Here is a 27,211-nt window from a genome sequence, read left to right on the forward strand (position 1 = left end):
TGTTAAAATAACAAACATATACTTCACATCCTTTACTAATACAGAACCAATTTTATAAAAGAAATCTGAAGTGCATATATTACATTTCAATAATTTGAAGAGATTGGCTATGAACTATTTAGTTATAAATCCGAATACAATACAGAAGACATTATAAACGTAAGCCACATCATTGATCTAGTAAATGTATGACACATACCTCTGTTATACCTTATAATATAATTTTTCGATACCTAAGAATAATCCATTTGTATTTAATTCGTTTTAAAAATAAACATACCATTATGTAAGCGAAAATGACATTAAGTGACCAACAATGCCGTACGGACATAAGTCGGTATCATTGACTAGTCAGTGTGTATTGGTATATTGGCATGTTGCCAAACCTGACTTCCCGTGCTGTTTTCTAATGCTATTCCCACTTAACATTAAATGAACGGGTAAACGCATAGACTCTCAAGATCTTCGAGCTGGTCAGGGCATACTGACCAATTACACATATCGTGCGAAATACCTATTAATTAAGCCAGTCTTTTAGGGGTCAGGGGTCAGCTGAATAGTACACAGGTATCACGTTTCGGCGGAATAGTACATATGTCTGCCATTCGGGTAAAAGAAAAGCAACACTGGTTTATACCATAGGTGATCTGGGCCAACAGTCTAAATAATCAATGGTTTAATTTCCTAAGCTTGTACTATTATTTTATTTAGCAATTACATGGGCAATGCCATTATTGAAATTACCGGGAACTCTTACAGACATTTAAAACGGAACAAAACCCCAAACTACGTCACAACCTGTAGGTGTATTCAGGTGAAATACAGGTAGTTTTGTAATCAGGTTCGTACCTTACCACGTACGTATATTCATGTGTAAACAACATATTTCTTTCCCCCCCCCCCCCCCCCCCCCCATTGAAAACAAAACAAACTTCGACCAATATACACTTCCAAAATCAATACCCGAGGTCTACCCCAACCAAGCCACTGATAATGTACGCACTGTATACACCAGACCTTGGAATACTCAAACAGTCCTACCTGCCTTTGTAGGCGCGTTAACAGGGTGAAATGTTAATCAAGGGCTATATATATATATATAAAAGCTGTCTGTATTGTGCTCAGACGACAAAATTATTCATTTATTATATGAGTTGAATAACAACGGACTATCTAGAGTACCACGTGTAATATTGTCAGCTATATCGATGTGACACATCCAGTGTTAACAATACACCAGATAGGTACAAAACTCACATTGACAGGATGACCTAGAAGAATTCTGGATCTTATCGCCCTCCAATGATTACAACGATATTAATGGAAAACGATGTATATGTGGTACAGTGAGAATTATGACCAGGGGTGATATGTTCCATGATAGGTAAGTAAGTGTATTGCATTAAATATGTACAAGCTCTCACGAAACAGATGTATATTGATACCTGATAGATAACAATGATACGTTTTTATTCACTTCCTTTGTAAATATTACTGACTTATTATCAAATATTTTTAATAGTGTTTCGTATCTATAACATACAATTTGTATATTGCTTGTACACTCATTATACTATTGTTTGTGCACCGCTTGACTAACTATGTGAGAAGATTCGGCTATCAATGGTTAGAGAGATAAAACGTCAATAGTACGTTTTCCCCACGAAGGAATTATTGATGAGGATGTTGACAAATACCACCTCAGCCACATATATGTATGTGTGTGTACAATGTACTTATTGGTACGGTCTGAACACTTTGCTATGTGGCATTGGATGACATATGACACAACTATCAAAAGCAAGATAGAGGCTATGCCTTGCAGAGCTTGATATAGAAGATGCTAGCTGAGATCTTCTGTTACTTAAAAAATAATTAAAACTTCCCACAATTTCCAGCTTTTAATTTTACATGAGAAATATGTTATTTGCTGAATAGTTTCACATTCGTCATACTAACTACTCCGTTCCTTACAATGGGAATTCCAAATCCACCATTATTGTTCAATAATAATAAAAATAATAACAATTCGAGGTTCTTATATACCGCTTTATCACAATCTAGTTCGTAGGTCGTCTCAAAGCGGTTCACTAATTATTATTCGTGGTTATAAACATAAGTTTGTCTTCAGGCATTGATAGCTTAAGCTACCACCCCGAATGATTTGACAGGAGAAATTGTGTAATCTCGGAAATTCTAACCTTTCTTAACATTCTTATTTTCCATATCTCCTCTGTGTACTGTCTTTTGATATTTGATGTTGTTTTTGGTACAACCATTGTAAAGAGATAAAGACAATTTATATGTAGCACAAATGTACAAGTTATCAAATATATCAACACGTGGATTTGAACGGAATTCATAGTAAGGAGTTTATAAATATAATTTGTCCTTACCGTCTTCAAAATAAAATAAAAAGAAATACGTTGCATTACAGACATCCTAACAAATAATTCGATAACGATGGTTTCAATGGAACCTTATATAAAGTTACAGACACATTACCACCTTCTTAATTAAGTCAAACTACAACCAGTTAATTTAGAAGCTATCTTATTCATATAAAGTGATATGTCTTTGAGCATGTTCTTCAACTTTAGTTTGTGTGCACCAATACCATCGATAACTGTGTATCATAAATGTGTTTGTAGTGATGGTACGGCTATGATTCAAAGCAAAATTGCTAAAACGACGACAAAGTAAAATAAGGCGTTTTTTCAAAGTTTACAGTTTAATTCTTCCCAACAAAAGCACTGGTGTGATCATTAATAAACATATTTCACGAGGCTGCAATTCCCGATGACAGTTTGAATCGACCTAAACAAGAAAATACATATATATATAGATTTTATCTAATCTTGACAACACTTATATACATATAAAGAAAAGTTCCGACTAAGATCAGAATAACACAAATTGTATATAACTGTTTTCATGAAAACCACATATAGTTTATACTTTTTTCTTTAGTCTTCATTGTTTCGACAGAAGTTACGATTATTACGATGTGTATATTTACGACAAAATTATTTTGCGTCCTTTGACCAAATTAAGTACAGCCAAGCCTCGTTAATCCAGCCACCACTAATCCGTTTGTCCCACTATCCAGATTTGTTTCCACCATTCTCTATAAAAATGTCCTAGTAAGCTAATTTTTCGGGGAACGAACGTGGTTTAATTATCTATGCTCGACTGTTTTTTTCCCATCTGTTTGTAATCTATTTGATTTCGTCATTCTTTGACAAGAATATGTTTCTTTGGTAGTACATTATCCAGCGTAATCCATTCAATCCTTTATAAATCATTGTTTGCTGTCGTTGATATTTTATTCAACAAGAGTTCAAATATGCAAGACAGTACCCTTTGAATAATGTTGAATGAAACAATGAGTATTGACAAAGCTCATAAACATAAAGGAACTTTGTTCAGCTGTTTATATACGCGTTGTGTTAGGAGAGACCTGACTTTGTTCTCATTTCTTCTGACTATAAAATAAAAAAGATTTAACCAGCATAACCACCCATTCGATGTCTCAAGTGCTGTCGATTCCTTTACCTTCCCTTGAGTTGTTGACATACCATGCAAATTGTCTACTGAATGTCCTCGAAATATTTAAGGTGACTCGGTGCGCTCGAAATCCGAAAAAGGGTAGCTTAAATCAATTGGGACCAAGATGACTCGGTCCATAATATACTCTATGCTGATTTTTATTATAACATAGAGCAGAGACATCTCCAGAGATTCCCGAATGAGAGGTTTCATTGAAAAAGTCACAGTTTGACAACTCTTGTCTCGCATTCACACATGTGCAATAGAGCAGAGATGAATAAGATCGTCGTTGCGTGTATGTGATATTTTTTGCGCTAGTTCAATGGCATCTATGGGTGTTATATGTTTCCTAGTGGTTTTTCAAAAAATGAACTAAACGAATCGTCGGTGTTTCTTAAAGCTGTTTCAAGTTACTACTAAAAAACAGTTTCTATTTCTAAGCACACTTTAATTTCATGTTGAATTTGTAAGTGTCTAGGTTCTATTCATATTACCAGGAAAGCCAACAATTGAAAGCAGTTCACAGTCCACTGCAATATCATAGAAGAAGAAATAAATCCAAGTCAAATATCAATATCATGGATGCTGTTCATAAGAAGATTTATCAATCAGCAAGTGTCCAGCTTGTTTAATGTTACAATAATGACGTCAGAATAATGATGACGTATTCATTATGCTGCCAGGATAATATAGTTCGGCAAGGTTGCTATGAAATGATAGATTGATGGCGGTATGAGAGCGATAACTTAGGGTTTGATAGGAGTTCATAAATGAAATAAAAAAAACTGGGAGGTTGATTATGACAAATTATGGTCTTTGCCAATTGTGTGTTTATGGCATTTACATGTTTTTCGTCCCTTCCTGCCTTTATTTCGTGTTTGGAAGTCAACTCTCGCCTAGAAAAGACAAATTCAGGAAATATTGTGGCTTGGAAATATTCCCAATTCTATAAAGAGGAATCTTGAAATTGTTTCAATTTCAGATGAGCTTAATGAAACAAGTACAGATGTTTCATTTTAGCAAGGCTTTGCCAAGATGAAATGATGTTTTTATAAATGAATTTTGACATTCATTCGACCTTTAGTACCACTTATGACTCTTAAATGGGTGATATGGCCAGATGGAGCAATAAAAACGAATATTTGGTTTGTTTAGTTTGATGCATCAACTTACCTAATTTTTTTAATAGGCGCTTCCTTCCTTTGAATTTTCAGTGACTTTTTAATGATTCTTTCGAGAGACAAAGAATTGAGAGGAATTTTGACGCTGCTCTAAGCCTTCCACCTACTCGTAGAGTAACAGAGATAAGGAGACAGATACACATACACGAGGGTATACTTTAACTAGTTGTTGTACTTTTGTGATAATCAGTCCCTCTCATCGCAGATAAAAATGTATTGCCTCAGTCAACTTACGGATCACGGCTTTACAAATTTGCGCGAATGAAGATATTCCTGTAATTAAACGGCAAAAACTATATTAACGATATTGCTTTGCAAGGATAGTACTACATCATAGAATACAAATATGTCTACCTGTGATAAAGATTTGTGCTAAAACATTTTTTTTTCCTGGAATAAGAGTGGTGTTGTAATCGATACGTTACGGGATACAACGACTGTAAATCGGTGACTTGGAATGATCGCTTAACTGTGTGTAAAGCAACTCCTACAATCTCAGTTTTACGCCTGTTTAACGCGCGTTAAGCACGTTAAGCAACTGTTGTAGAAGCCGTATTATTACAATCGTAAATATGCCAGGCGCACAACGTCTATATAAGGAAATGTGCCCGTCACTTCAGAAATCATGATATAAAAAGCCAACGGTGCTTAACGCCCGGGAAATGTTCCATACGATATACATAGAAAACCTCAATTGACCGTATGTTTTCAATAGAATGCCACACTTTGTTTAATACAAACTAGGCAGACATCTAAAACCAAACGTTTTGTTGTATGTTTTCATACAATTAATCATTGATCTGTCCTCTTTGGGAAACAAATTTGTACAAAACTTTGTTACAATGAAATCAATTTGTATACATATGTATATTATATTTAAGTAAGCGTCTGTTATTTATGGAGAATCGAAGGTTAAGATATATCAATATTAGCCCGTTAACTGTGTTAGCCGAGTCGGGTATGTAGCGGCAGTCAAACTGTAAGCATTATTATTTGTATCACTTAAAATTGATCTGTTGTTTGGAAGTGACATCGTCCTTATATATCTAAACAGTAAAATGCTTTTAAACAGCATCCATAGGAAATTGCAAATGTCTGTTTTATCCGTTTCTATAAGGTCTCTTTAAGGTCTCTTTAAGGTCTCTTAAACAGCTAATACAGACATAGGATACCCCACAACCCCCACTTTCTAAACCCCCTCCTATCCCGTCGCTTCAAAATAAATGTGCTGCAGGTTTTAACTTAAACTTCACGTCTGTACGCGTATAAATAACAATAATAATATGTCTAATTATTAACACATTGCATTCCAAGTCTATGTTGCTTAAAATGTCCGAAACTACAAATAATTGAACCCATTATTCTTGACAAGACATTTGAGTTTGCCTCAAAGACTATGTACCTACCATTAATTCTAAATGTAGTGGTCTGATGTATGTCTAGTAAAATATTTGTCGAATATGAAATTTGAAATGGGTGCCCAGACATGGTAAATATACAGACTGGGGGTCAAGTGTTTATTCACGCACTGTGGTCATCTACGGACAGTCTTAGGTCAATACTGACCACTACTAAGTGTGTTAGGAACAATTCTTATTTCAACAAAAGGAACAGATCGATGTAGAAAGCATACACAAATACAATAAGTGATAATTAGACAAAGTAAAACTGTGTTAAGTTGAACGAAACTCAATATAAAATGCAAATATCACACTTCTAATTGAACATTCGTGTAGAATTTCACATGTAGTGCTTAGAAATTATAATTCTGATATTGAACATGCATTTTTCATTCTTTTACACAAACTTTAATTTCAGAACAGCACTTTGATGTTATAAATAGAAAATAATCCGTGTTTCTTTTCATTAAAATATTTATAAGTATTTTGAAGGTAGTGAAGCTAAACAAGACCCTGACCTACTGATATGGTGATAACATTCCATGACTCAATGCATTACTAAAGGCGACAAACCGAGTTCAGATAACATCTAATGTGCTCTCGACCAGTTGATTAACTATTAGCATTCTACAAGAAGCATTGTTTTGTTAGATATAAGAAACAGGATTGTGCCAACGCATGATCGACCCAAAATGAACTAAAATGTATTCTAATTAAAGCAATGGAAGACAAGTTGATCTTCTTGTGTTCAAAGTCTCTGACAACGTTTTGTAATATAAAAAGCATCATTTCAAGGGTTCATATACACATCTTACCAACTGAAGGAATTCATTGTCCTTTTTTCATATGTAGTCAGAAACGTTACCCCGTAAGTTATACATAACGATTTTATCATCAATGTAATGCATTTATCACCAGTTAACCATTTATTTATAACTTATATATCATCCGTTAACCATTAGTTATATGTAACGCATTTATCATCAGTTAATCATTAGTTATATGTAACGCATTTATCATCAGTTATCCATTAGTTATATGTAACGTATTTATCATCAGTTATCCATTAGTTATATGAAACGCATTTATCATCAGTTATCCATTAGCTATATGTAACGTATTTATCATCAGTTATCCATTAGTTATATGAAACGTATTTATCATCAGTTATCCAACAATTATATGTAACATATTCATCATCAGTTTTTCCATTAGTTATATGTAATTTTTTTTTCATCAGTTGTCCATTAGTTATATGTAAGGTATTTATCATCCGTTTTGTCACTTATTGATCATCAGTTATCTATTAGCTATATGTAACGTATTTACTATCAGTTATCCATTAGTTATATGAAACGTATTTACCATGAGTTATCAATTAGTTTTATGTAACGTATTTACCATCAGTTAACCATTAGTTATGTGTAAATGATTTATCATAATATACACATCATTGATATAGTGATCTGAGCTATTTAAAGATATCAATTAGTTTTATCGTTTAATGTATAATGAGATAACCATAAGTCATATAGTTAAAGGTTAACGATTAATTATGCAATAACCATTAGGTATGTAGTTAAAGGTTAGCTATTTATAATGCGATAACCATAAGTTATATGGTTATAGGTTAACTATTTGTTATGCAATAACTATTAGTTATATAGTTAAAGGTTAACTATTTATTATGAGATTAACATAAGTTATAAAGTTTTAGGTTAACGATTTATTTTAGGTTAAACATTAGTTATAAAGTTTTAGGTTAACGATTTATTATGCCATTACCATTAGTTATATAGTTTCAGGTTAACGATTTATGATAAGATAAACATTAGTTATAAAGTAAAAGGTTATCGATTTATAATGCGATAACCATTAGTTATGCTTCCGATTTATTATAAAAAAAAAATGTTCCATTCGCTGTATTTTTACGACTTTTGTAAGATATCCTTATATCATGACCTGGTGACATTGTTGATGATTCTGAAATATTTTGTGTTTTTCGACACTAACAATTAAATAGTAGCATGAGTTTATTAGTGTTTATGCTCGGAAAAGAACATTAAGGTAAATAAAATATAAATCGTGATTAGTTCTCTTTTATATTTTTGCTGTTTCATGGCATATCTCCAACATCAATAGTACATTTTGGACAACCTGGTTACTTTGTTATTCGACTATAGCATGTATAAATATTGGTGTTCAACGACTCGGTCAATTCAAAGCAAGACATCAACCGTGTATTTATCGCCACTCATGAAATGTTAATATCTTCAATTATTCAACATACACATTTAAACGGTAACAATGGTTAGAGGTTGTAAAATATTGAATAACAAGACTCCCTCTTCTCATCACGATTTCATTTCAATAATTATCGTGTTAATAACTCTCGATGTAGGTCAGACATTAATTAAACATTTCTAGTACTAAATTATACGACTAATTTTCGGATGGATTTTATTGTTTTTTTCTCGAATGATCAAACAGAGGCTAAACGCGGAGCGTGTGAGTTCATACCAGATACTGGGCACACATATCGGTTGGATATTTTTTGCTTCTGTCTGAGTCTGATTAGGTTGCCATTGATCATAGTAGAATCACCAAGCATGCCATTTTATCGACTAGAGGATAGAACGTAATCCTTGATGGCATGAGACATATCTTAAATATAATTCAATGTTGGGTTTATCAAATTCTACACACTATAATTTTCATAAATATTTTGAACTAAACCAATAACTAAAGTAATTCTACAAAAATCATTACATACTTTGTTTCAAACGGAACGAAGCTATAATGAAACACATATGCTCTATGAAAATGTAAATCCGTTATAACATTCCACAAGGACTTGCTTTAATAACTCAAATTACCCGAAATAAATATTCAAGCTATCAATTAGTGGGTTTTTTAAAGAATCCCCATAATTATTTTTACATTCTCTGTTCGCTGACTCTATATTCATTTAATGCTTGCGTTCCTGCTGTTTTCTTGATGTATTATTTCGTCTTCTACTGCATTCATACCGGAAGCAAGAAACATAACATCAAAAATACGAAGTTGGATACACTGATAAAACTCGGCGACAATTGAAACCCCAAGTAGTAACAGCGATCCAGTTTTAAAGGAAGAACGAATTATGCGTATGTCACCATGGTATGCTTATTCGATAGAACGTTACACTAGTAAACCAGAGATCCCGGGTTCGACTCCTAGCGGATGCATTGAAAACATAATGATCTTGGTTACACATACGCTCTGAAAAACAACACATTTGTTCACCTGTATCTAATTGTTATATTTCTGAAGGTAACTATGTGAAACCAATATGGATTCAGTTCATACAACGTCCTGCTCAGGTAGATATCCCGTAGGATGTGTGATGATGAAAGCAAATATATCGAGTAGAATGTAACTTTATACAATATGGTTCTTCTATACAATGCGCGATTTTTACAGCTGGTCTACCGTTCTACCGTACCAGATCGATCCGGCGAGCTTACTTGAATAACCGTTTGCCTATTGTTTAGCAGAAACGCAATTTATTACGACAGCATCGAAGAGACATAATAAATACCCGCGTGAAATTATCGCTTTTACACTTTTACCTTAACATTTGAAGACTAGTATGCAACAGTGATTAAGAATGAAAGAAGAGATTATATACCCGTGATGCACCATCCAAGATAGTAGAGATATTTTTTTGAATTGTTATAATCAAACTAATAAAAACAACAGTATGTGACTTTGAAGTCACAATGAAATTTTTACATAGATACTTTATGATAAAACCGAATTGATCAATGATTGATTTATTTCAAGCCAGAGCTATTGATGCCCAGAGAAAAAACGTTAAATCCGTAAATTTTGCTTTCTTAGATTTATTCAAATATGAACTTTAACATATATTGCGTATTATGAAAATTACTGCGTATTATGAAAATTACTCTGTTTTGTTGATGTATCGCCAATGTTACGATACCGATGAAACCTCATTCCAATAACCGTAGTCACTTAAGTGATTGATTTATAGCTATTGACTATTGTTTGAAGCGGACTGCCAAGCGTCACATTGACACATATCAAAATGGCGGTTATAACCATACTACGTTATATTGGTTCGATTTAATTGTAATATTATTTTTCATTTAGTAGGGCGATATATGGGACCTGCGATTTTACTGAAACGGTGACATATGTATTTGCATTTCACAATCAATTGCTTTTAATTTGTTAATAATTCTAGGCAATCTCCTAAAATACATCCTTTCAACGCAAAGCCTCCTTCTATTGGCCGACTCTCATTGCAATTACAAATTGATTCGGATTAAATATTAGTGAATATATATATGAATCTTAAACTGTTAAGAATAAGAAAATCCCGAAGACCACGTTATGGAGGCGATTGAAGCTCGATGGGTCTCTAGTTTTTCCTCGATTTTGGAAAGGAAAGAAGATGTTAATATTTCTACCTATAAGAACGCTATCTGTAACATTGGTTGTTATGATAAGAAGGTCAGGTAATAGTTTCACCTTCTTTGTATACGTTTTCCATGCTTTAAGACTAAGTAATTTGTAACACGAGGTTACATTGGCATTACCCGGACTGATATTGAGATGTGTAGGTAAGGTATGGCCACAAGATGACCCCAGAACAGCTATAGTATATAATGTCCAGTTACAGCAAAGGAGATATAATGATATACATTCCTTGTATAACGGTAAGGCTAGCTAATTACACACTCTATTGCAAAGTCTAATTATATCGGCTGTATGAACGATCAGACCCTTACCCTCCTATACGCTATATGGATCAGATGTAAAACCACTGCATTGTCCAGTACTGTAAAACTAGGCGTAAACCAGACGGACGAGCAGTTGATCCACTTGGTCATTACGATGTGTTTGCTAGATGCCATTCGGCTTGTATCGACTTTGTTAGGGATTGGAAGATAATTTGCTTTTTAATTGTCAATTTAATAAGCGAATTAGGCTTGATGAGGGAAATATGCTATGTCATCAAGCTGTCAAGTTTGGTTTTCCCATGTATGATTAAATGAAGCATTTCCGACCTTTTTGCTACCGTTAGGTTAGCCGCCTGTCGCAATCAATGTACATGTCGACGGAAATAGATCCATCATAATGGAAAATGGTGTGGTAATTGGTATTAATATAAATGTTTGTTTGGGTAATATTCCGTTCACTGAACGCGTGTAACATGGCACAGGTAGGTAAGGAATCACAGGTAAACACATACGGCATATCTTACGACAAACAAGTTTGTGACAGGGAACAGGAAGCCCGTCATGGTGAGTATTGCATTTATGGTATTGTAGTTACATATTTCGTATTTGACGAAATATCCTATTTAATTAATAGCGTATGTACGTATAATGGACAGAGTAATGAAGAAAGAAATGTGTACTGAATTGAACATCACCACTTGTTCATTTATTTAATCGAGAACGTTTTTATTGAAGTTGATTGCAAAATAGACCATAGCTCATACTCTTCACCATTTCTATACTCTTATAAATCTGAACTGTATTCAGAAACACATGAAAATAGTTATTTTCGCCATAATTTAATTTTCCTTTAAAATAGTGATGACATTTTTCTTTAGAAAACGGATCTTTCTACTACTCGAATCTCATTTGTCCTCCATAACTTACAACCTATATCAACTAAATAACTTGGTTTTTTTTATGTATATTCCGGCTATAATGGTAAGACCACTATCAAGCTCAGTAGTAGAATACCAGCTTGCCCTGCTTTTAACGTTACTAGGTTTTCAACATGAGAAATGTTAAGATCTTTGTCGTGGCCTCACTCTGTCATAATGAAAATCGTGTTCACTGTATCCATTTTGTATATGACAAAGGTCAGAGTTAATGATACTATATGTGGTGCCGGAAACGCTTGTCATTCCGTCTCCTGCCGATTGTGGAATGTGGCACATTGTAATTTTAAATTCAGGTTTTTTTCAAACCCCCAAGCGGCGCGAAGCGCCTTCGGGGTTTGATCTGTAAACACTTTGTCCACTTCCGGTGCTTCCCCATGCGTGAAAGCCTTCTGGGAAATTGAGGCCGCATACTGTCTACAAAAATATGATGGTAAACCTTACGGTATCGGTATTTAGTAGTTTTCTAGTGAAATATCATGAATTCTCCATCTGATAAACACATATGTTTAATGCAGTGAAGATAAACGAAATATTATATATTCGCAAGTAAAAATGTCACTCTTAGTATTGTCCAATCTGAACGGTACATTATATTCTCTGCAAAGAATTTTCAGTTTCAAGTTTAGATGAAGTGATGGCAGGATAAGTGGTTGTGTTCTCAAACTTTGCAGCATACATTATTGTTTTTACATATCTACACAATTAATATCATTTTGTCTGGAAATCTTACCAGATAATACTAGCAAACGGCAAAATTGCAATGAAAACCCATTTAAAATGGTGCTTTGTATTGTTGTCAAGCGTGACGTCATTATAACCTGGCTTCAAAAACTACGTTACACATTCCCGATTCCCGCGCTTTTCTGATGAAGCAATATTTGCGTCTCATGACGTGAAAAAATGTAAGAAATAAAAAAAAAATTGGTTTTCCCGTTTAATTCGATATATTTATTTCATTTGTATAAAATGAATGTGATAACAGCCAAAAGAACAACGTTGTGGCAAAATGTGTCTTCGTCTCGAAAAGTAACAACTATTATTCAAAGGGGCGGGGTCTACGATTGACGCTTTAACCTAGAAGACGGTTGATGTTTTATCCAAAATAGGTACATTGTCAAAAGAAATATTTGCAAAAATCGCTGCAATTTTGACCAAAGGTGTAAAAGCTATTTTTTTGGTAAATTATCTTCTTGTCCCGGCTTCTCTCTTTCAGAAGATGGCGTTATTATCAAATCGTTGACATTTAACGTGCAGTTGAAACTGTACATTTGCGTGCTGTGGGACGATTATTAAGTGACAAAAGTGCAAAATGTAAGGATATTGAGCTTTAACGGAATATTCTGAACGACAAAATAATGCCATTAACCATTTATATAATTATAAATGAATATATTCAAGTATGCAGGATCTGCTCCCTCGTGTTTGATGGTCTGTCAGTAAGTCGTTTTCATAAAAAAAAGTTTGGTATCCAGCAGCTTGCTGCATTTTCTTGTTAGTTTCGTTTTTGTGGTTCTTAATGAAAAACGAGAGTTTCCGAATGCGTTATGGTGTATAAATGAAGGATATTAACACTGAAATGCTGCAGTTCATCTATTTCTGCTTTTATTTAAGAAACCCTAATTAATATTTGTATATCTTAAAGTGAAAGTATTAAAATACGAAACTATGCATAAAACTAAATAAAGAGGTGCGATGTGCCACATTTTCCTCTGTAGGGGTCCATGATGTTGTTCTTCATCACATCTGGATGACGCCACCGCGTCTGTTGCTTTTCCTGTCGACTTCCTGTTCGTATTTCGTCCTTTTTTATTTTTGACATTTTTGAGGTATTTTGTTATTATACGTTACTGTTTATTTCCTACAAAAGTAAACATCAATAAAACAACAAGATATTTCTTTTAATTTTAATATTTATCAGTTTAGGCTACGATTTTATACATTAGCATATATATTACTGTTTGCCCTTTGTTTAGCAAAATGATTTTGTTTTGTTCCAGTTGTTGTAACCTCTCGTTAGTTATAAACTTTTTAACAGGTTGCAGGCTTCATGTGCTACATTGTGACGAAATAATAGACAGAAGCTATACATATAAGCAATAATCTGGGATACAATTAAGGACAGGAATCTCGTCATTTCAACAGTTGAATGTTAAAAACAGCAAAAAGCGGTCTTATCACATTTTTATCTTGTTTTATCGTTTCCTTTTTATGCTGATCAGTCTAAAAATGAACGAATAAATTGATCAATCAATCAATTAAGAAATTTATCATTAATAAATCAATGGAAAATCAATCCATCAATTAAGCAAACAAACAAGCGACCAAACAATTAATCAATATTCCAGTCAAGCAAAGAAACAATCAATGCATCAGAAGAGATCTTATATACCTTAAGATATATACACATACATAAAATTAATGGATAAGTACGGTGTATAATGTTTGGACTTTATGCTGAATCGATTGTTAATTGAAAGTTCTAAGATAGGTGGCACTAGGCCATGGTGGTGGACTACACTGCTATTCATCCAGGCCAACCAGATCAGTTTCCAGTTTGTTAGTAAGGGGCTGTTTTAGACATTAGATTACACTTGCCACCGATCGACAATCCTCAAACAGTCCCGGTGAATTCATTGTATCCGTCCGCTAATGGGTCTATGGAAGCCAGTGGGTGTTTTGTGTTTTAGTTAATTCGTAGGACGAACGTTTACCTTCCATACAAAATCTAAGTTATAAAATATGCTTTCTCATATTTCAAAAGGCTTATGAAACGATTTTGTCCTAATTATAAACTTTCCTTATTTAATGATCCTTCATTTTTTCCAGTCTTGGTTTTTGCAATTCCGCAAACTATTGGGCTTTAAAGCAATTCAGCTTCAGTTACAATCCGGTTTGATTGCCGCAGAGCAATGAGATTGAACAAAGCTCAGTCGACCTACACGAACAACAGCATGACGTCTCGCTTACTCTATGTAAATCGTTGTACTGCTTACAGTAAATGGTGTTGATGTAACATTCTGTATTTTGCTCAACAAACCAAATACTTTAAATCAAATATCGTTCCGCGAATAACCCTTTTCGCATTTCCCCCTCAAATAACATATTTGCAAGGCTTCCAATTTGCAAATGGTGCAAAAATAGCAGTATGTCCTTTGCTTTAACTCTGTTTGAATAAATACCCCTGGGTAGGATGACTTTTTGAGAGAGAATCCTCACGAATCTACGCGTGAAAAACCCATTAAATGTACCACGAAAAATAGGTGATTGACAATGAAGACGTTCAAATTATATTAAACCAGATTAAAATCAGCTAACGGGTTGTTAAATACGCGACGAAAAGCCTGAACTTAATAGCAGAATTTGAATTTAGGTCTTAATTATAATAACGAAAGGATGGCTTGAAAAGATTCGTTCCTTTTCACACAATGCTCTTTCTAGTCAAAACAAGATCACGTTTTTACGGTAAAAGTGAATTGATGATGTCCCTTAACAGCTTTCATATATTATCACCTGCTCCAAATTCTGTTTGGTCAGAAATCAGAGTCTTGTATGCATGACCGGGGTCATCTAGTGTGGACAATATTCTGCTTAATTGTTATCGATGAGTATGAAATATTCCGTCGCGATCAGAGCTTTTCCACAATGTAATATTGACTTACCATTGAATGGAGTTAGAATGCCGACATCGCTCTCCACTCCATACACGCATACAAGAACACGCGGTTTTCCTATTCAAGTTGGGTATTTAACTCGCTTCTATTTACTTAATCTCCTCAGCCCGTTGACATCTTTAATCATTCGGTTTAGACGATACACAGATGTTGGAATACACTTTTATATAATGAGTGTCTCCTTATAACGTTGACATGTTTCCCCTTTCGAAAGCTAATGCAAGGAAGAATAGATGTCGGCTTAAGAACCGACACATTTTCAATTATTACTAATCCGGTTCAAATCCCACTTTGCTGTCAGCTTCGAACTCGTGCCATTTAGATTATCTATATAAACAAGAATATATTTACCGCGATACATCCACTTCAAAAGTGTAGCAGTGTTTGAAGTATTCGAGGATTACGATTTGGCATGGCAGGGAATGGATTGCTGAGACATCCATAAGTAGTTTGAGTAATTTTGTTTTGATCACAACTGTCTGGCTTTGCACTGTGGTAGAGAAGCATGGTTAAAAAAAATAACACGGGTTACGCAATATTATAAATGTTAAATAATATAAATATAACAACGATTCTAATGATGTATGACTTCATGTTAATCTCACTCTCTATAGTACCAATAAAACTTCTTCTTCTCATAAAACAATAGAAGGTGGACTTTTTACACCGCAGCTACAAGTTTTGTAAAACATCAAAACAAAACCGAACAACAATTCTTTCTCTCTGAAGATAAATGCGTGTATGCACTGCTTATGGATCATTGGTTACCCTTTAAATGCGTTCCTTACAAGGAGGCAGTTTCTTTACAACACTTGTAACTGCGGCGTAAAAAAATCTGCCTCCCTGTATGGAACGCATTTAAAGAGTTACCAGAGATCCATAATCAATGCATACCCACATTTATCTTCAGAGAGACAGAATTGTTGTTTTATTCGGAGAATTTGGCATGTGAAATAGTGAAGTATAATCTGTCTGCCTTGGGAATATAACGCTCCGTTATAATAGTATATTATACTAAAATAGCATGACCGAACAGTTGTTTTAATTACTAACATCTTATACACATTAACACTTCCAAGGTCCCCACAGACTGGGGCATTCATTTAAATATGGTCGATAGTGTGGCGTAAACGGGGTTTAGAGCATATGAACACTTGAAAATCAAGCCTGATTTATAGGCCTCCTGCGTTAAGAGCCATTTTAAAGAGTCCCATTTTAGTTGTTTTAATGTTATTTGAACGTGTATTAAATAGATCAACTGCAATAAGAGACTACTTCATGGAATTCCAGTACATGGTCTTTAAATTTAGGGGTTGACTGTATAATGTAATACGTCAGTAGTTTGTGGTTTCGGATACAGCTTTATTTTAATATGAAGTGTATTTAGTAAAACAAACCTCAATTTTATATTTTAAACTTGTGTAGAAATATGAATATTTCTGTGAATCTTATCTAAAATTTAGTATGAATTGAGAATCCCAGGACATGTATTTCTTTTTTTCAATTTTAATTATTCTGAAAATTCTGATGGCCCTCATCTCGAGTCTGTATTATCAGACACCTTGCCGTTATACCACGGTTCTCGGGTAATATTTAATAATTTAATAGTTAGTATCGAGGGATAAAACATGACATTGCGGTCCTGATTAGTTAATCTGTCAAATATTCTCACACATCTAAAAGCGACAAATTGTTTTAACCTTGGAATTTTAAGTTTGGTAATTGACAAAACTTTGAACTTTGTATGTAAATTTTCTCAAACCTGAGAAACATGATAGGTATGAATTACAATGCACTTAAATTGCATATCTCCAGGGCTCAGGTGAAGTGTTATAAACACTTGTATATTAAATATACACCCTTCACATACAGGTACGTTCCCATCAGGAACAACGCCAAACCGATAGACAGGTTCAACAGTCAATGTCACCTGTAATTCTATAAATAGAAATGTCATAATCAACATTTCAAGCGTTATTTTACACTTTATATTATCGTATGAAAACCTATGGATTTCATACACGCACACTCAAGTCTTACACCCGTTTTGGTACCAGGATGCAGCCACTCAAGGATTGTGCCCCTTCTAATTCTAGGGTGCCAAACATGCAGTATTGCGCCCTTTCTAGTTCAAATGTTTCAAACACTGTAAGATAATGCCCTATCTGGTTATAGGTTGTCACCACTGCAGGCTTCTGGTAGGCTTAAGCCGCCTTTTGGTTCTTGAGTGTCGCCACTGCAGGCTTAAGTCTCTTCTTGTTCTTGGGTGCCCAACTAGAGGCTTAAGCAACTTCCGGTTCTCTAAGGTGCTTTACTGCGTGTCACCTCTCTGATACTCCACTCAGCTATGCGGATGTTGTCACATGAAGACATTTTTTGAATAAATTTATATTCGATAGAGTTTCAAAATTCTCAAATTCATAAAAAACCCATATACTAAACAACCAGATAGGTTAATTATCAATCTTGTCGTGTCCGGAATAAACGCGAGCATAAATAATTCATGAAATATGAATAATTTCCAGTAGTTTGATAGTTCGGGTTCAGCGAAATGAAAAAGTGTAGTAATATGACACTAACTTCATAAAATACTGGGCAGAGAATAGAGTTCTATATATTCATTATATTTATAAAACAGTAGCGACCCGTCAAAGGCGTCCCTCCGACTGATCAATACTTTATTTTAAATTTTAAAAATGAAACACTAACTTTGACAATTAATATCGACACTTTCAACAACGGCTGACCCGAATGAAACAATACAGATACATACTGCTAAGGGGTCCGACACTAGTTGTCCCTTCCGCCGGAGGTCGAACCTGCGCCAACTGGCTCGCTGTCAAACGCTCTGAACCTCCCGGGCGAACGGAGCAGTTTATTTAAATTTTATTGATAATTCGAGCACAGGATACATCATACCGTTATCAGACTATCATAAACTGTTATTAAAGATATAATCATCGAAAAAATGAGATTGTGATGTTTTTCATGTATAATATGAGACGGTATGAATGATTTATCATACCGTAAAGGGTGTAATTATTTAGAAGACAATTCTGACCTTTTTTCCCTCCAAACATTTAACCGATTCTTTTAATTTTTCATAAGCGAAAGTCTGGCCTTTTGTATTGGATGAAATAAAATTGGCGTCCTATTTTTGTGACGCAGAGCCAGTACACCTTGCACAACAATAAACTTTTATTAATACGAGTACTGTTTATGACACGACAATAATAGGAGCTATCTAACCGCTCAATTTCTACTGTTATAGATCACATGGTTTTGTGATGTAGGGATTGACCGCAGCTTAATTATCTTATAATAGCATGTAAAAAATGGTATCACGAAAGTAAATGTCGGTCTGAATTACATTTTGTAAATAGTAATAATGGCGGCAAAGCTTTAGATCAACACCCATGATTTCATACTGTACAAGGGCGATATTGTAAATTTTAGTACATATGTATGTCTTTCATGGGGCTATGAATTAGGGCTTTTATGAGGCTTAGCAATGTAATCAATATCCACTTTCTATAGTAGTTTGAATATTTCTGTTATCAAATTATCTTATCGGATTTTTTGTACTTGTTGTGTCTGAACATTAGGATATTTATCTTTTTGAAAGCGCCACTCCATATATTTCTAAGCTGTCAAGATAAGGATTGGGGTTTTAGCGTTGTGTATAGCTGATACCTGACCCGTTGAAAATACATCAATGATTGTTGTATCGGATCTGTGTGAATGAATGCCAATGTCACTAAGCTATCTGAACTGAAAGCTAGGGGAACCCTTCATGTTGGTTATAGCCCACTAGGACACTTCCCTGGACCCGTTATTAGTAATATATACATATTGGGTAATGTTACCTGCATGAATGATTCTCCCATGGCGAACAGAATCGGTAAGTACACATTGTGTTTTAATCAGGTGTAATTCGATTTTCGAAGGGTGAGTAGATGTTTGTAGCAGGCAGCGAACTGGTATTGATCATGTCGTGAACAATTTAATTATCCTTGACAAAACCGCTGGGAGGTGATATTAGTATCTAAGGTGAGATAATTCCATATGTTAAAATGAGCAAACAAATCTATCCAGATGCTTTGTCTAGGTGTGGAAAACAAAAACAAACAAAGAATCGTTTCAGATATCTATGTTTAGCTTGCATTATGACTATGATCATAGCCTTACTATATTAAGCTGAAGGAAAAATTGAAAATACATTTTTTAACAAAGTTTTGTTTTTGTTTATCATAAATTAGAAAAACCACAATAGCATAAAAACGGTTTTGTATTTCGAGACAATATCATTGCTTCAATACGCTTGATAATCTTTAAAATACCATTCCAATATAATTGCGTTAAAGTATACCAGGAACATGCGAATCGTTTGCGTGGATACAGGACGAGGTCGTCACGTTTTCAAAAGATGTCTTAGGACTTATACAAACAAAAAACAACAGTATATGAAGTTTTACCTAATAGAATAAACCGCACAGTGTTACACTAACAAATACAAGCTGTTCGTCATTTTACAGGTTTGACGATAACTGCTTGGTGTCATGTTGAGTGCAAAACACTTTTTATTGTTCGAACTCTTATCGATTGAATTTGACTTTTGCTTCATGTTTATGAAAAGTTTAGAGTTCTTTGATATTAGAAAAGTATAGATAACGCCTTACATCTTTTAGATATTGAAATAATGACGGAAATCCTTGGAAGCCCATTTTTAATATCTGGTATAATTCAATAGTTTCCCCCTAGTAAAGCACCGATAAACTTTCATGCATTTCCTTATTGCTTTTCTTTAATTAAAAAAACCGTCACATTGATTCCCTTATACATAGACGTGATTCTAAAATAAATATGACATGAGTATTCTTAAAAATAAACAAATAAACCTATTTTTATCATCTCAAAGATTGATATGCAGATTTGCGGATCATGTACATGAATTTAAGCTTACCAATTAATATGGGTTTATCAATATTCAACTTTAATGGAACAGCTGATGTTAAAGCTTACTTAAATTATTTTATCTTATATCTTATTATAACGAGTGAACTTTTGGTCATGTAGTTAAAACAAGATCTTTATTGATAGATGTTTATACTTTTACTCGCTAGCAAAACGTCTTACCGGGTTCAACGTTTTATTTGAAATGTTATCGGCAGCTTTTCTACCCATTCATGCAAACCCTATATCAAATTCCATTTTAAGTGGATGGGCTTTATTTATTTAGTACACACAATGTCTTGATTGATGAGTTAGAGAGTGATGTCGATCAATATGTCTTTGAAATAAGGAATTTCCATATGTAAATAAACTGATAAAACCAAAGATTAACCAGGTGTATAAACAGACAAACTTGGCAAATATAACTCTACCTTTCTACATATACTGGGCGAGGTACGTTATTCATATTTGTATACATGTATATACACTTTGACATGTTCGTCAATCTAAAAGAGTGCATGGTGATATGTTTCCACATCCTCGTGTATTATCTACCATGACAGGTACTGTTTTCAGAATAAGAATATTCGAGCATATGTGCTCTTGTCGGATATGTTTATGGAAATGGTATTTTCAGAGGTAGCACTTTAAAGTCGGCATCAGATCGGTGCTATCGCAAGGAGGCAAATACATCAACTACCGTGCTGATACTTATACAAGTAATTTGAACACATCAGATTTGGCAAATAATGTAATTTTGCACACGATAAAAACATGTTTTCAGTGTGTCATACAGAACACTTATGACCTTACGTTGTAATATAATCAATGATAACGTCACAAAATGATTTGATGACGTCATAATAAAAACATACGATATTGAATCAAGATTGACTGAGGTTTAGACTTTACGGATGCCTAAGAATAGTAGCAGATACATATTCTGGCACCCTTTACTCGAGTCACTAGTTTTGAAAGTGCTTTCTATTGTGATCAAATGTTGCAAATACGAAAATTTTAGGTTAAAGCATTGTTTTGGCACCTAACCTCATCTGCTGTGTTTATATATACACTTCAGACAGTATTGACCTTAGTGCCACATATGATTCTTCAATGATCAAATGACTATAGTTTACTTGGCTTTCAGCATCGACAACCTAAAATCATAAATAGTACATAATGTTTTAGAATTTCAAGTAACATTTTTTTCTATTTTAAGTATTTGCTATGAACTAAGAATAAATATAAACTTTCAGCGACATTAGAATACTATTGCTTATTGGTTTTAAACTAAATAAGGACTATCTTTTATGCATTTTGCATGCATTTACATCATGAAAGAGGGCGTGAACTAAGATTTAACTGTGGTCCGATGTAATCTTCGGTAGTTTTTAAACCAATAAAAAGGTTGTTCCATACTTTGAAGAAATAAAGAAAAAATAAATTATATTTTTCGAATTTACATTTAAATAGATGATTCTGAAACAGCTTGTTAGTACTTTCCTAGCTTTAAGATATCTCATCTCACAAACAAAGACGTGGACATTGGTCCTTCATATTTATCTTTTTAAAATCTGTTCTAAATAAGAGTAAACTTTTTAATTGGTTATTGCTTGTCTTGTCACCTTGTTTTGTAAACAAAAGCATCAACAGACAAAGACGTACGTTTTGTTCCGTGAAAATATTGGTTGTGTGTTACGTCTGCCATTACAACAGGTGGTTTAAATACCCCAGTGAGACACACATACACTAATAGTGCATTTGTCATCTGATACATCAAATAGAAATAATAATATAGACACTAATGGGAACAGAGCCATATTTGATTCGTCCTTTTACACGTTAAAACAATACAATCTACATTAAAGATCTGAGAATAAATTACGTGACAATATTCTAGGGTTATCGTTAAAATCACATGTTTGATACATTACAGCCGTTATGTAAAGGGATACCACATGTCTCGGGGGCTACCCATTCATACATATGCTCCAATGCCCACCCAGCTGAACGTTGTCTATGATTCTCTCCGGGTGTACGTAACGGGATCCGTCACGCTGTGTGATTCTATTCAAACAAATGTTAACCGATTTCAGGGGATTTGCCTCATAAAGAATATAGAATCATTCCATGCTATCATATTCACCGAACAGGTTCTTCTCGAGATATGTAATCCGTCATTTTGCTACAATTGTGGTTAATCAAGCGATTACTAAGACCCAACGCTCCTTATCGCTGCCATCTCAACCCTCTGTTTGATTGTCCGTAAACGAGACATTGTGTCATGACGAGTTAAATTTTGATCGAATAAAGGATTCCTTCGTAGTGGCGCTTACTAATTACAACGTTTAATATATACCTGATATTAAATGCCTTACCTACCCGTGTGTATATGTGCTCCTAGCCACGTATAGGGAGGTATAGGTGGTAGTAGATATACACTCACCTGCTCACAGGTACCGCGTGGATTATTTCTTATTACGTGCTTCGCTTCTCTCTCCTTGGGCTGGACATTTAAATTCAAAATATTTTACTTAGTAGCACACAAAATCAGGCGCGGAGAAAGACAAGCATTGATATGGATTCCATTTCTTTAAAAGGATATTAATTCTGTTATGAAGGTAAATATATTCACATATTTTCAATCACTTATATGTGTGTGATGCATGCTTTTCTGTTGTATTGAACAAGCTTTTAAAAAAAATCAATTTGTGTTATGCATGATGTCATATTGAAATGGATCAACTGCCTTTTAACAATTACTAATATTTAAAGACTTTAAACCCTGTATCAAGTTTTGTAACTATAATAACATTTATATCGTTTTTTAATGTATCATGTTCAATTTTGCAAGAAACTGTTTCAAATATAAAAAGGACATTTGTTTAGTGATGAATGGCTGATCGCAAGCGAGATCTCATAACACCAATTTTTGTCGTACAAATAGATACCGATTATAGAGTTAACATTCAAGATATCCTTTTTATTATCACTTTGAGTCTAGTAATCAATATATCACCTCGATCTTAATTTATGTAAATTCACACCTACGTATCTAAATAATGTATCTAATCTACCTTTAAACTCAACTCGTGAATACGAGACATCAAAGAGAGGTACCATCTCGTGGAAGGAAATGAGCAAATACTACACGTTATTTGTGAGATGTTATATAGTGTTGATAAAAAGTGGTAAATAATTTAGGATAATGTTTATGTATATACATTATAAAGAAAAACCATGAATTAGTCATCTAGCGTTATAGCTCACCGAGACATTATGTTGATAATTGTCTCTTTAAATGTCTAGCGTATAAAACTTTCCAGATTATGTGTTCGTCCCTATTCATGTCTTAATTGAATGTTTAGGTAGCAATATTGGTATCACACTATGCAATTACCATTTATGTGAAATGATGCCTGACCTGACTTATTAGGATTTAGGCCAAAGTTTCGTGATGTGATTACTTTTGCATTGAATTTTAATGCAAGGCAATTGTGCAAAAATTAATTTTTTCTGATGTTGAGGGCGTTCAATCTACTAAGATCCAATTTTTCACCGTCTCAGATGTGTGGATATCCCAGTAATAGCATAATCAGTTTCATAGTTAATGATATTGATATAAGCTTTGAAAAATTATAAAAAAAATATGGTTGAACATTCTCGATTTTGTCAGCACTGAGTTTCGTGTATATCTTTGTAGAAGATGATCTGAATGTAATTCAGAATTCACGATATATTTTACATTCGTTGACCATTAAAATGGATCTGGAATAGAGAGCTTGGTATAATTAAGTTCCAATTGATGTGAAAAATGTTTGCGAAATAAATGATCTAACTTGATCTAAGTTGATCAATATATTGGTTCGTGATGTCCTCCTGATGGTGTTGGTATACATTTAACCATGTTATTTCGAGCGCTTTCGATAATATGAATATACGTTTAATGATTTGATCTGAGTATTGTTTAACCAATACACTGACTAGCGTTTCCAACCTACAATATCACGTTACCGACATGTTGCCTGTGTGACGTGCTCAGCTCCTTATTGTTCAACTGGCATCTTATTGGCAAAGTCCACACTTATCACCTATTATTAGCTTATGATAGCCAGGTTATGTACAAACAATTGTCAATTTAACGTCACGCCTCCTGACAATGCCCAACTGTGTACCAGTTCGGGTACTATACACATAGGTCTCCTTGAGGTCATCACTAAAAACGTGCCTCATTCATCCAGATAATTGAAAATCTGACATAAAACAAATCTTCAGAAAGAAAAAAAAATGTCATCTGGTAAAATTGCATATGATTCAATACATTAGAAGAGATTTAATTAAACACATTTTATTATAGTGCGAGATGCTTAGACATAGCAAGCATTTCTTTTTATATTTGATTGAAGGGTAGTGCCTTTTAATACTATACAGTTTGTATGTGGTTTCAATACAGATGCTTACCCAAAGGTATTGCGAGAAATCGGTAATTGTTTTCAAATCCCTTGATTCGACAGACGCATATGTTTAAATATTAAGTAGTGTAGAATAGTCGGCAAGAAATGCCACCCTTGCTTCAGGGGGGTAACCTTTGTCTAATCCGTAATTGACACGAACGCATCACAGTGTCCCACGTGCTCTCACTCTAACACATGATATGTATTTTGAACTCTCGGAATGACGTTTAAAGAATTATCATCGATATTAGTTTTGAAGGACCGTTTGGCCCTGTGGTTTGTTTATGTCACTGCAAAGTCACGATTCATAATCCAGCTCAAGCAAAGCTTGTAAGAAGTCGATTGTTCAACACATAAACCATAACAAGGTCATGTTTGACCACTTATATGCCCAAATGGACAATCAATTTGCTAAATAATTATTGTTTGTGCCAGAAAACGGATCTATACTGATAGTATTCACATCGCAGTGTTGCACTTTCTGAACTGGTTGTAGGACTGACAGCTACACGTATTTCATTCATTAAGGTAAGTCACTAATCTGCCCCTGAGATTTTGATCAGAATACATATGCTTTCGCAAATCGTGTGGTCTGTGCTGTGTTAAGTAAAACTCACTGATAGTTTCATAATTATTTATGTTAAACTACAACGTATGTGATTTGACATCGAAAATTATCACTCCAATGTCGCCATGCTTCCATTATAATGTAATAGTTAGAGAAGATATAACTAAATACTAAATGTCTAAGGTGTTGACATAAACTTGATTGAAGCTTACATGATGTGTTTAGGTTAAACATGTAGCAACAGTGTTTAGACTTAAACATTTGCTGACTTAGATTATCATCTCCGAGTGTTTAATATTTAATTGGCATTAGTTTTCGTATTGAAGCTGACATGTCGTGTTGACGCAGTCTTATGTACATTTTGAGTATGCATTTGTCCTTTTGTGTTGTTATTGTGTTATATACATTTTGAGTTAACATCTTTTTCTTGTTTGTTGACGTCCTTGTATATACATTTTTACCTATTGTCCTGGTATTAACGATTTGATACTTACATTTTGAGCTTGTGTGTTATCGTGTCATTATTGTCACTATGATTCACGTTTATGTTTATTTAGTTAGTTAGTGTTGTTGTTGTTGATGAAATGTTAAAAAAACCTGTGATCAAATGTCACCTTCCATGCAGACACTACAATATTTGAAACAGTTTCATATCTAGCAATGAACTTGACACACAATTAACGGTCTACCTCCATCCGTTTTAATTCTGAGAGAAGAAAAAGTGTAAAAACACTAGCAGAGGAAATACCTTATGTTAAGATTTTACTAATTGCTTACTGAAAATATGTAGTACCATGTTTACATTGGATAATATTCAAGCTCAAAACCGATTCAAAATATTACAAGAGACCCAACAGAAATAAAAAGACATCGTGAAACCAAAAAATACAAAACCCCAAAGGTATAGCCATATGTCCCCTGTCAAATTTGGGACAGTATTGGTCGTCGACAATCAAAGACGGAGTGAACAGTTTTTAATCAAAATGATCTGCAGTAAATATAACTTAACTTAAACAATCTACAGCCAATTTGCATGCATCTTAACATGGACTTTTAAGACTACATTATGTCATAAGTTATCAAATGTACATAGTATGACATTATATCTAATCTACATACGTTGGTTTGAGATATTACTTTAAATTGGCATTTCTAAGTAGCAGTCAGAAATTAATTCAAGATAGTATCTACCGAAAAAAAAGTATGGGACAAAGTTTTTGTGATTTTCTTTTCGAAAGAAACCAGACAATCATGCCTTTGTATCACATATCGTAAGTATCGATAGATAGTCGTTGGCTTAACAAGAAATGCTTTTTAATTCAAATCGACTAATGTAAGTGTCGTTTTTAAAACGGAAATGAACATAGCTCATATTTAAATAGAACGAAGTCTTTGATTTTGCAATCCATATGTCTTTTAATTGTTAAATATAAAACCATAATTTGGATAAATTTGCCACATAATACCGTACCGTTGGCTATAGTTTCTGTTTTACAAAGCTTTGCTTTAGCTACTAATTCATGTTTGATATGTCGGGCACAGGTAATAAACAGCAGTTTTCCTATGGGAATTTATATCTGAACTATTTCCTTGATGTATTTTTATTCACAAACCATTCAAAAGCACGGTCACGAAGACCAATTTCCATATATATGTCCACTGATCCGATTCACTATATAACAGGTTTTAATAAAGTCTACTGAGTAAGAAATGTTCCATGTGAAATACGTTTTAATTTGAAAATCAATT

At 33.9% G+C, this 27,211-nt stretch overlaps 1 protein-coding gene across 4 annotated transcripts in view; it reads left to right on the plus strand.

Annotated features, from left to right (window-relative positions):
- Positions 1–1,199: 1,199 nt before the first annotated feature.
- Positions 1,200–27,211, plus strand: part of LOC110461716 — a 74,399-nt gene continuing 48,387 nt past the window's right edge. For 2 of the 4 annotated variants that reach the window (XM_021515338.1, XM_021515341.1), the window contains exon 1: positions 22,831–23,061. The gene's annotated coding sequence lies outside the window, so the exon portion shown is untranslated. Of the gene's footprint in view, positions 1,385–22,830; positions 23,062–25,354; positions 25,423–27,211 lie in introns of those variants that run through there. The other 2 variants (XM_021515339.1, XM_021515340.1) reach the window with 2 other exon arrangements.

Source organism: Mizuhopecten yessoensis, unplaced genomic scaffold (genome assembly GCF_002113885.1).
Source record: "Mizuhopecten yessoensis strain PY_sf001 unplaced genomic scaffold, ASM211388v2 scaffold10651, whole genome shotgun sequence".
NCBI classification, from domain to species: Eukaryota; Metazoa; Mollusca; class Bivalvia; order Pectinida; family Pectinidae; genus Mizuhopecten; species Mizuhopecten yessoensis.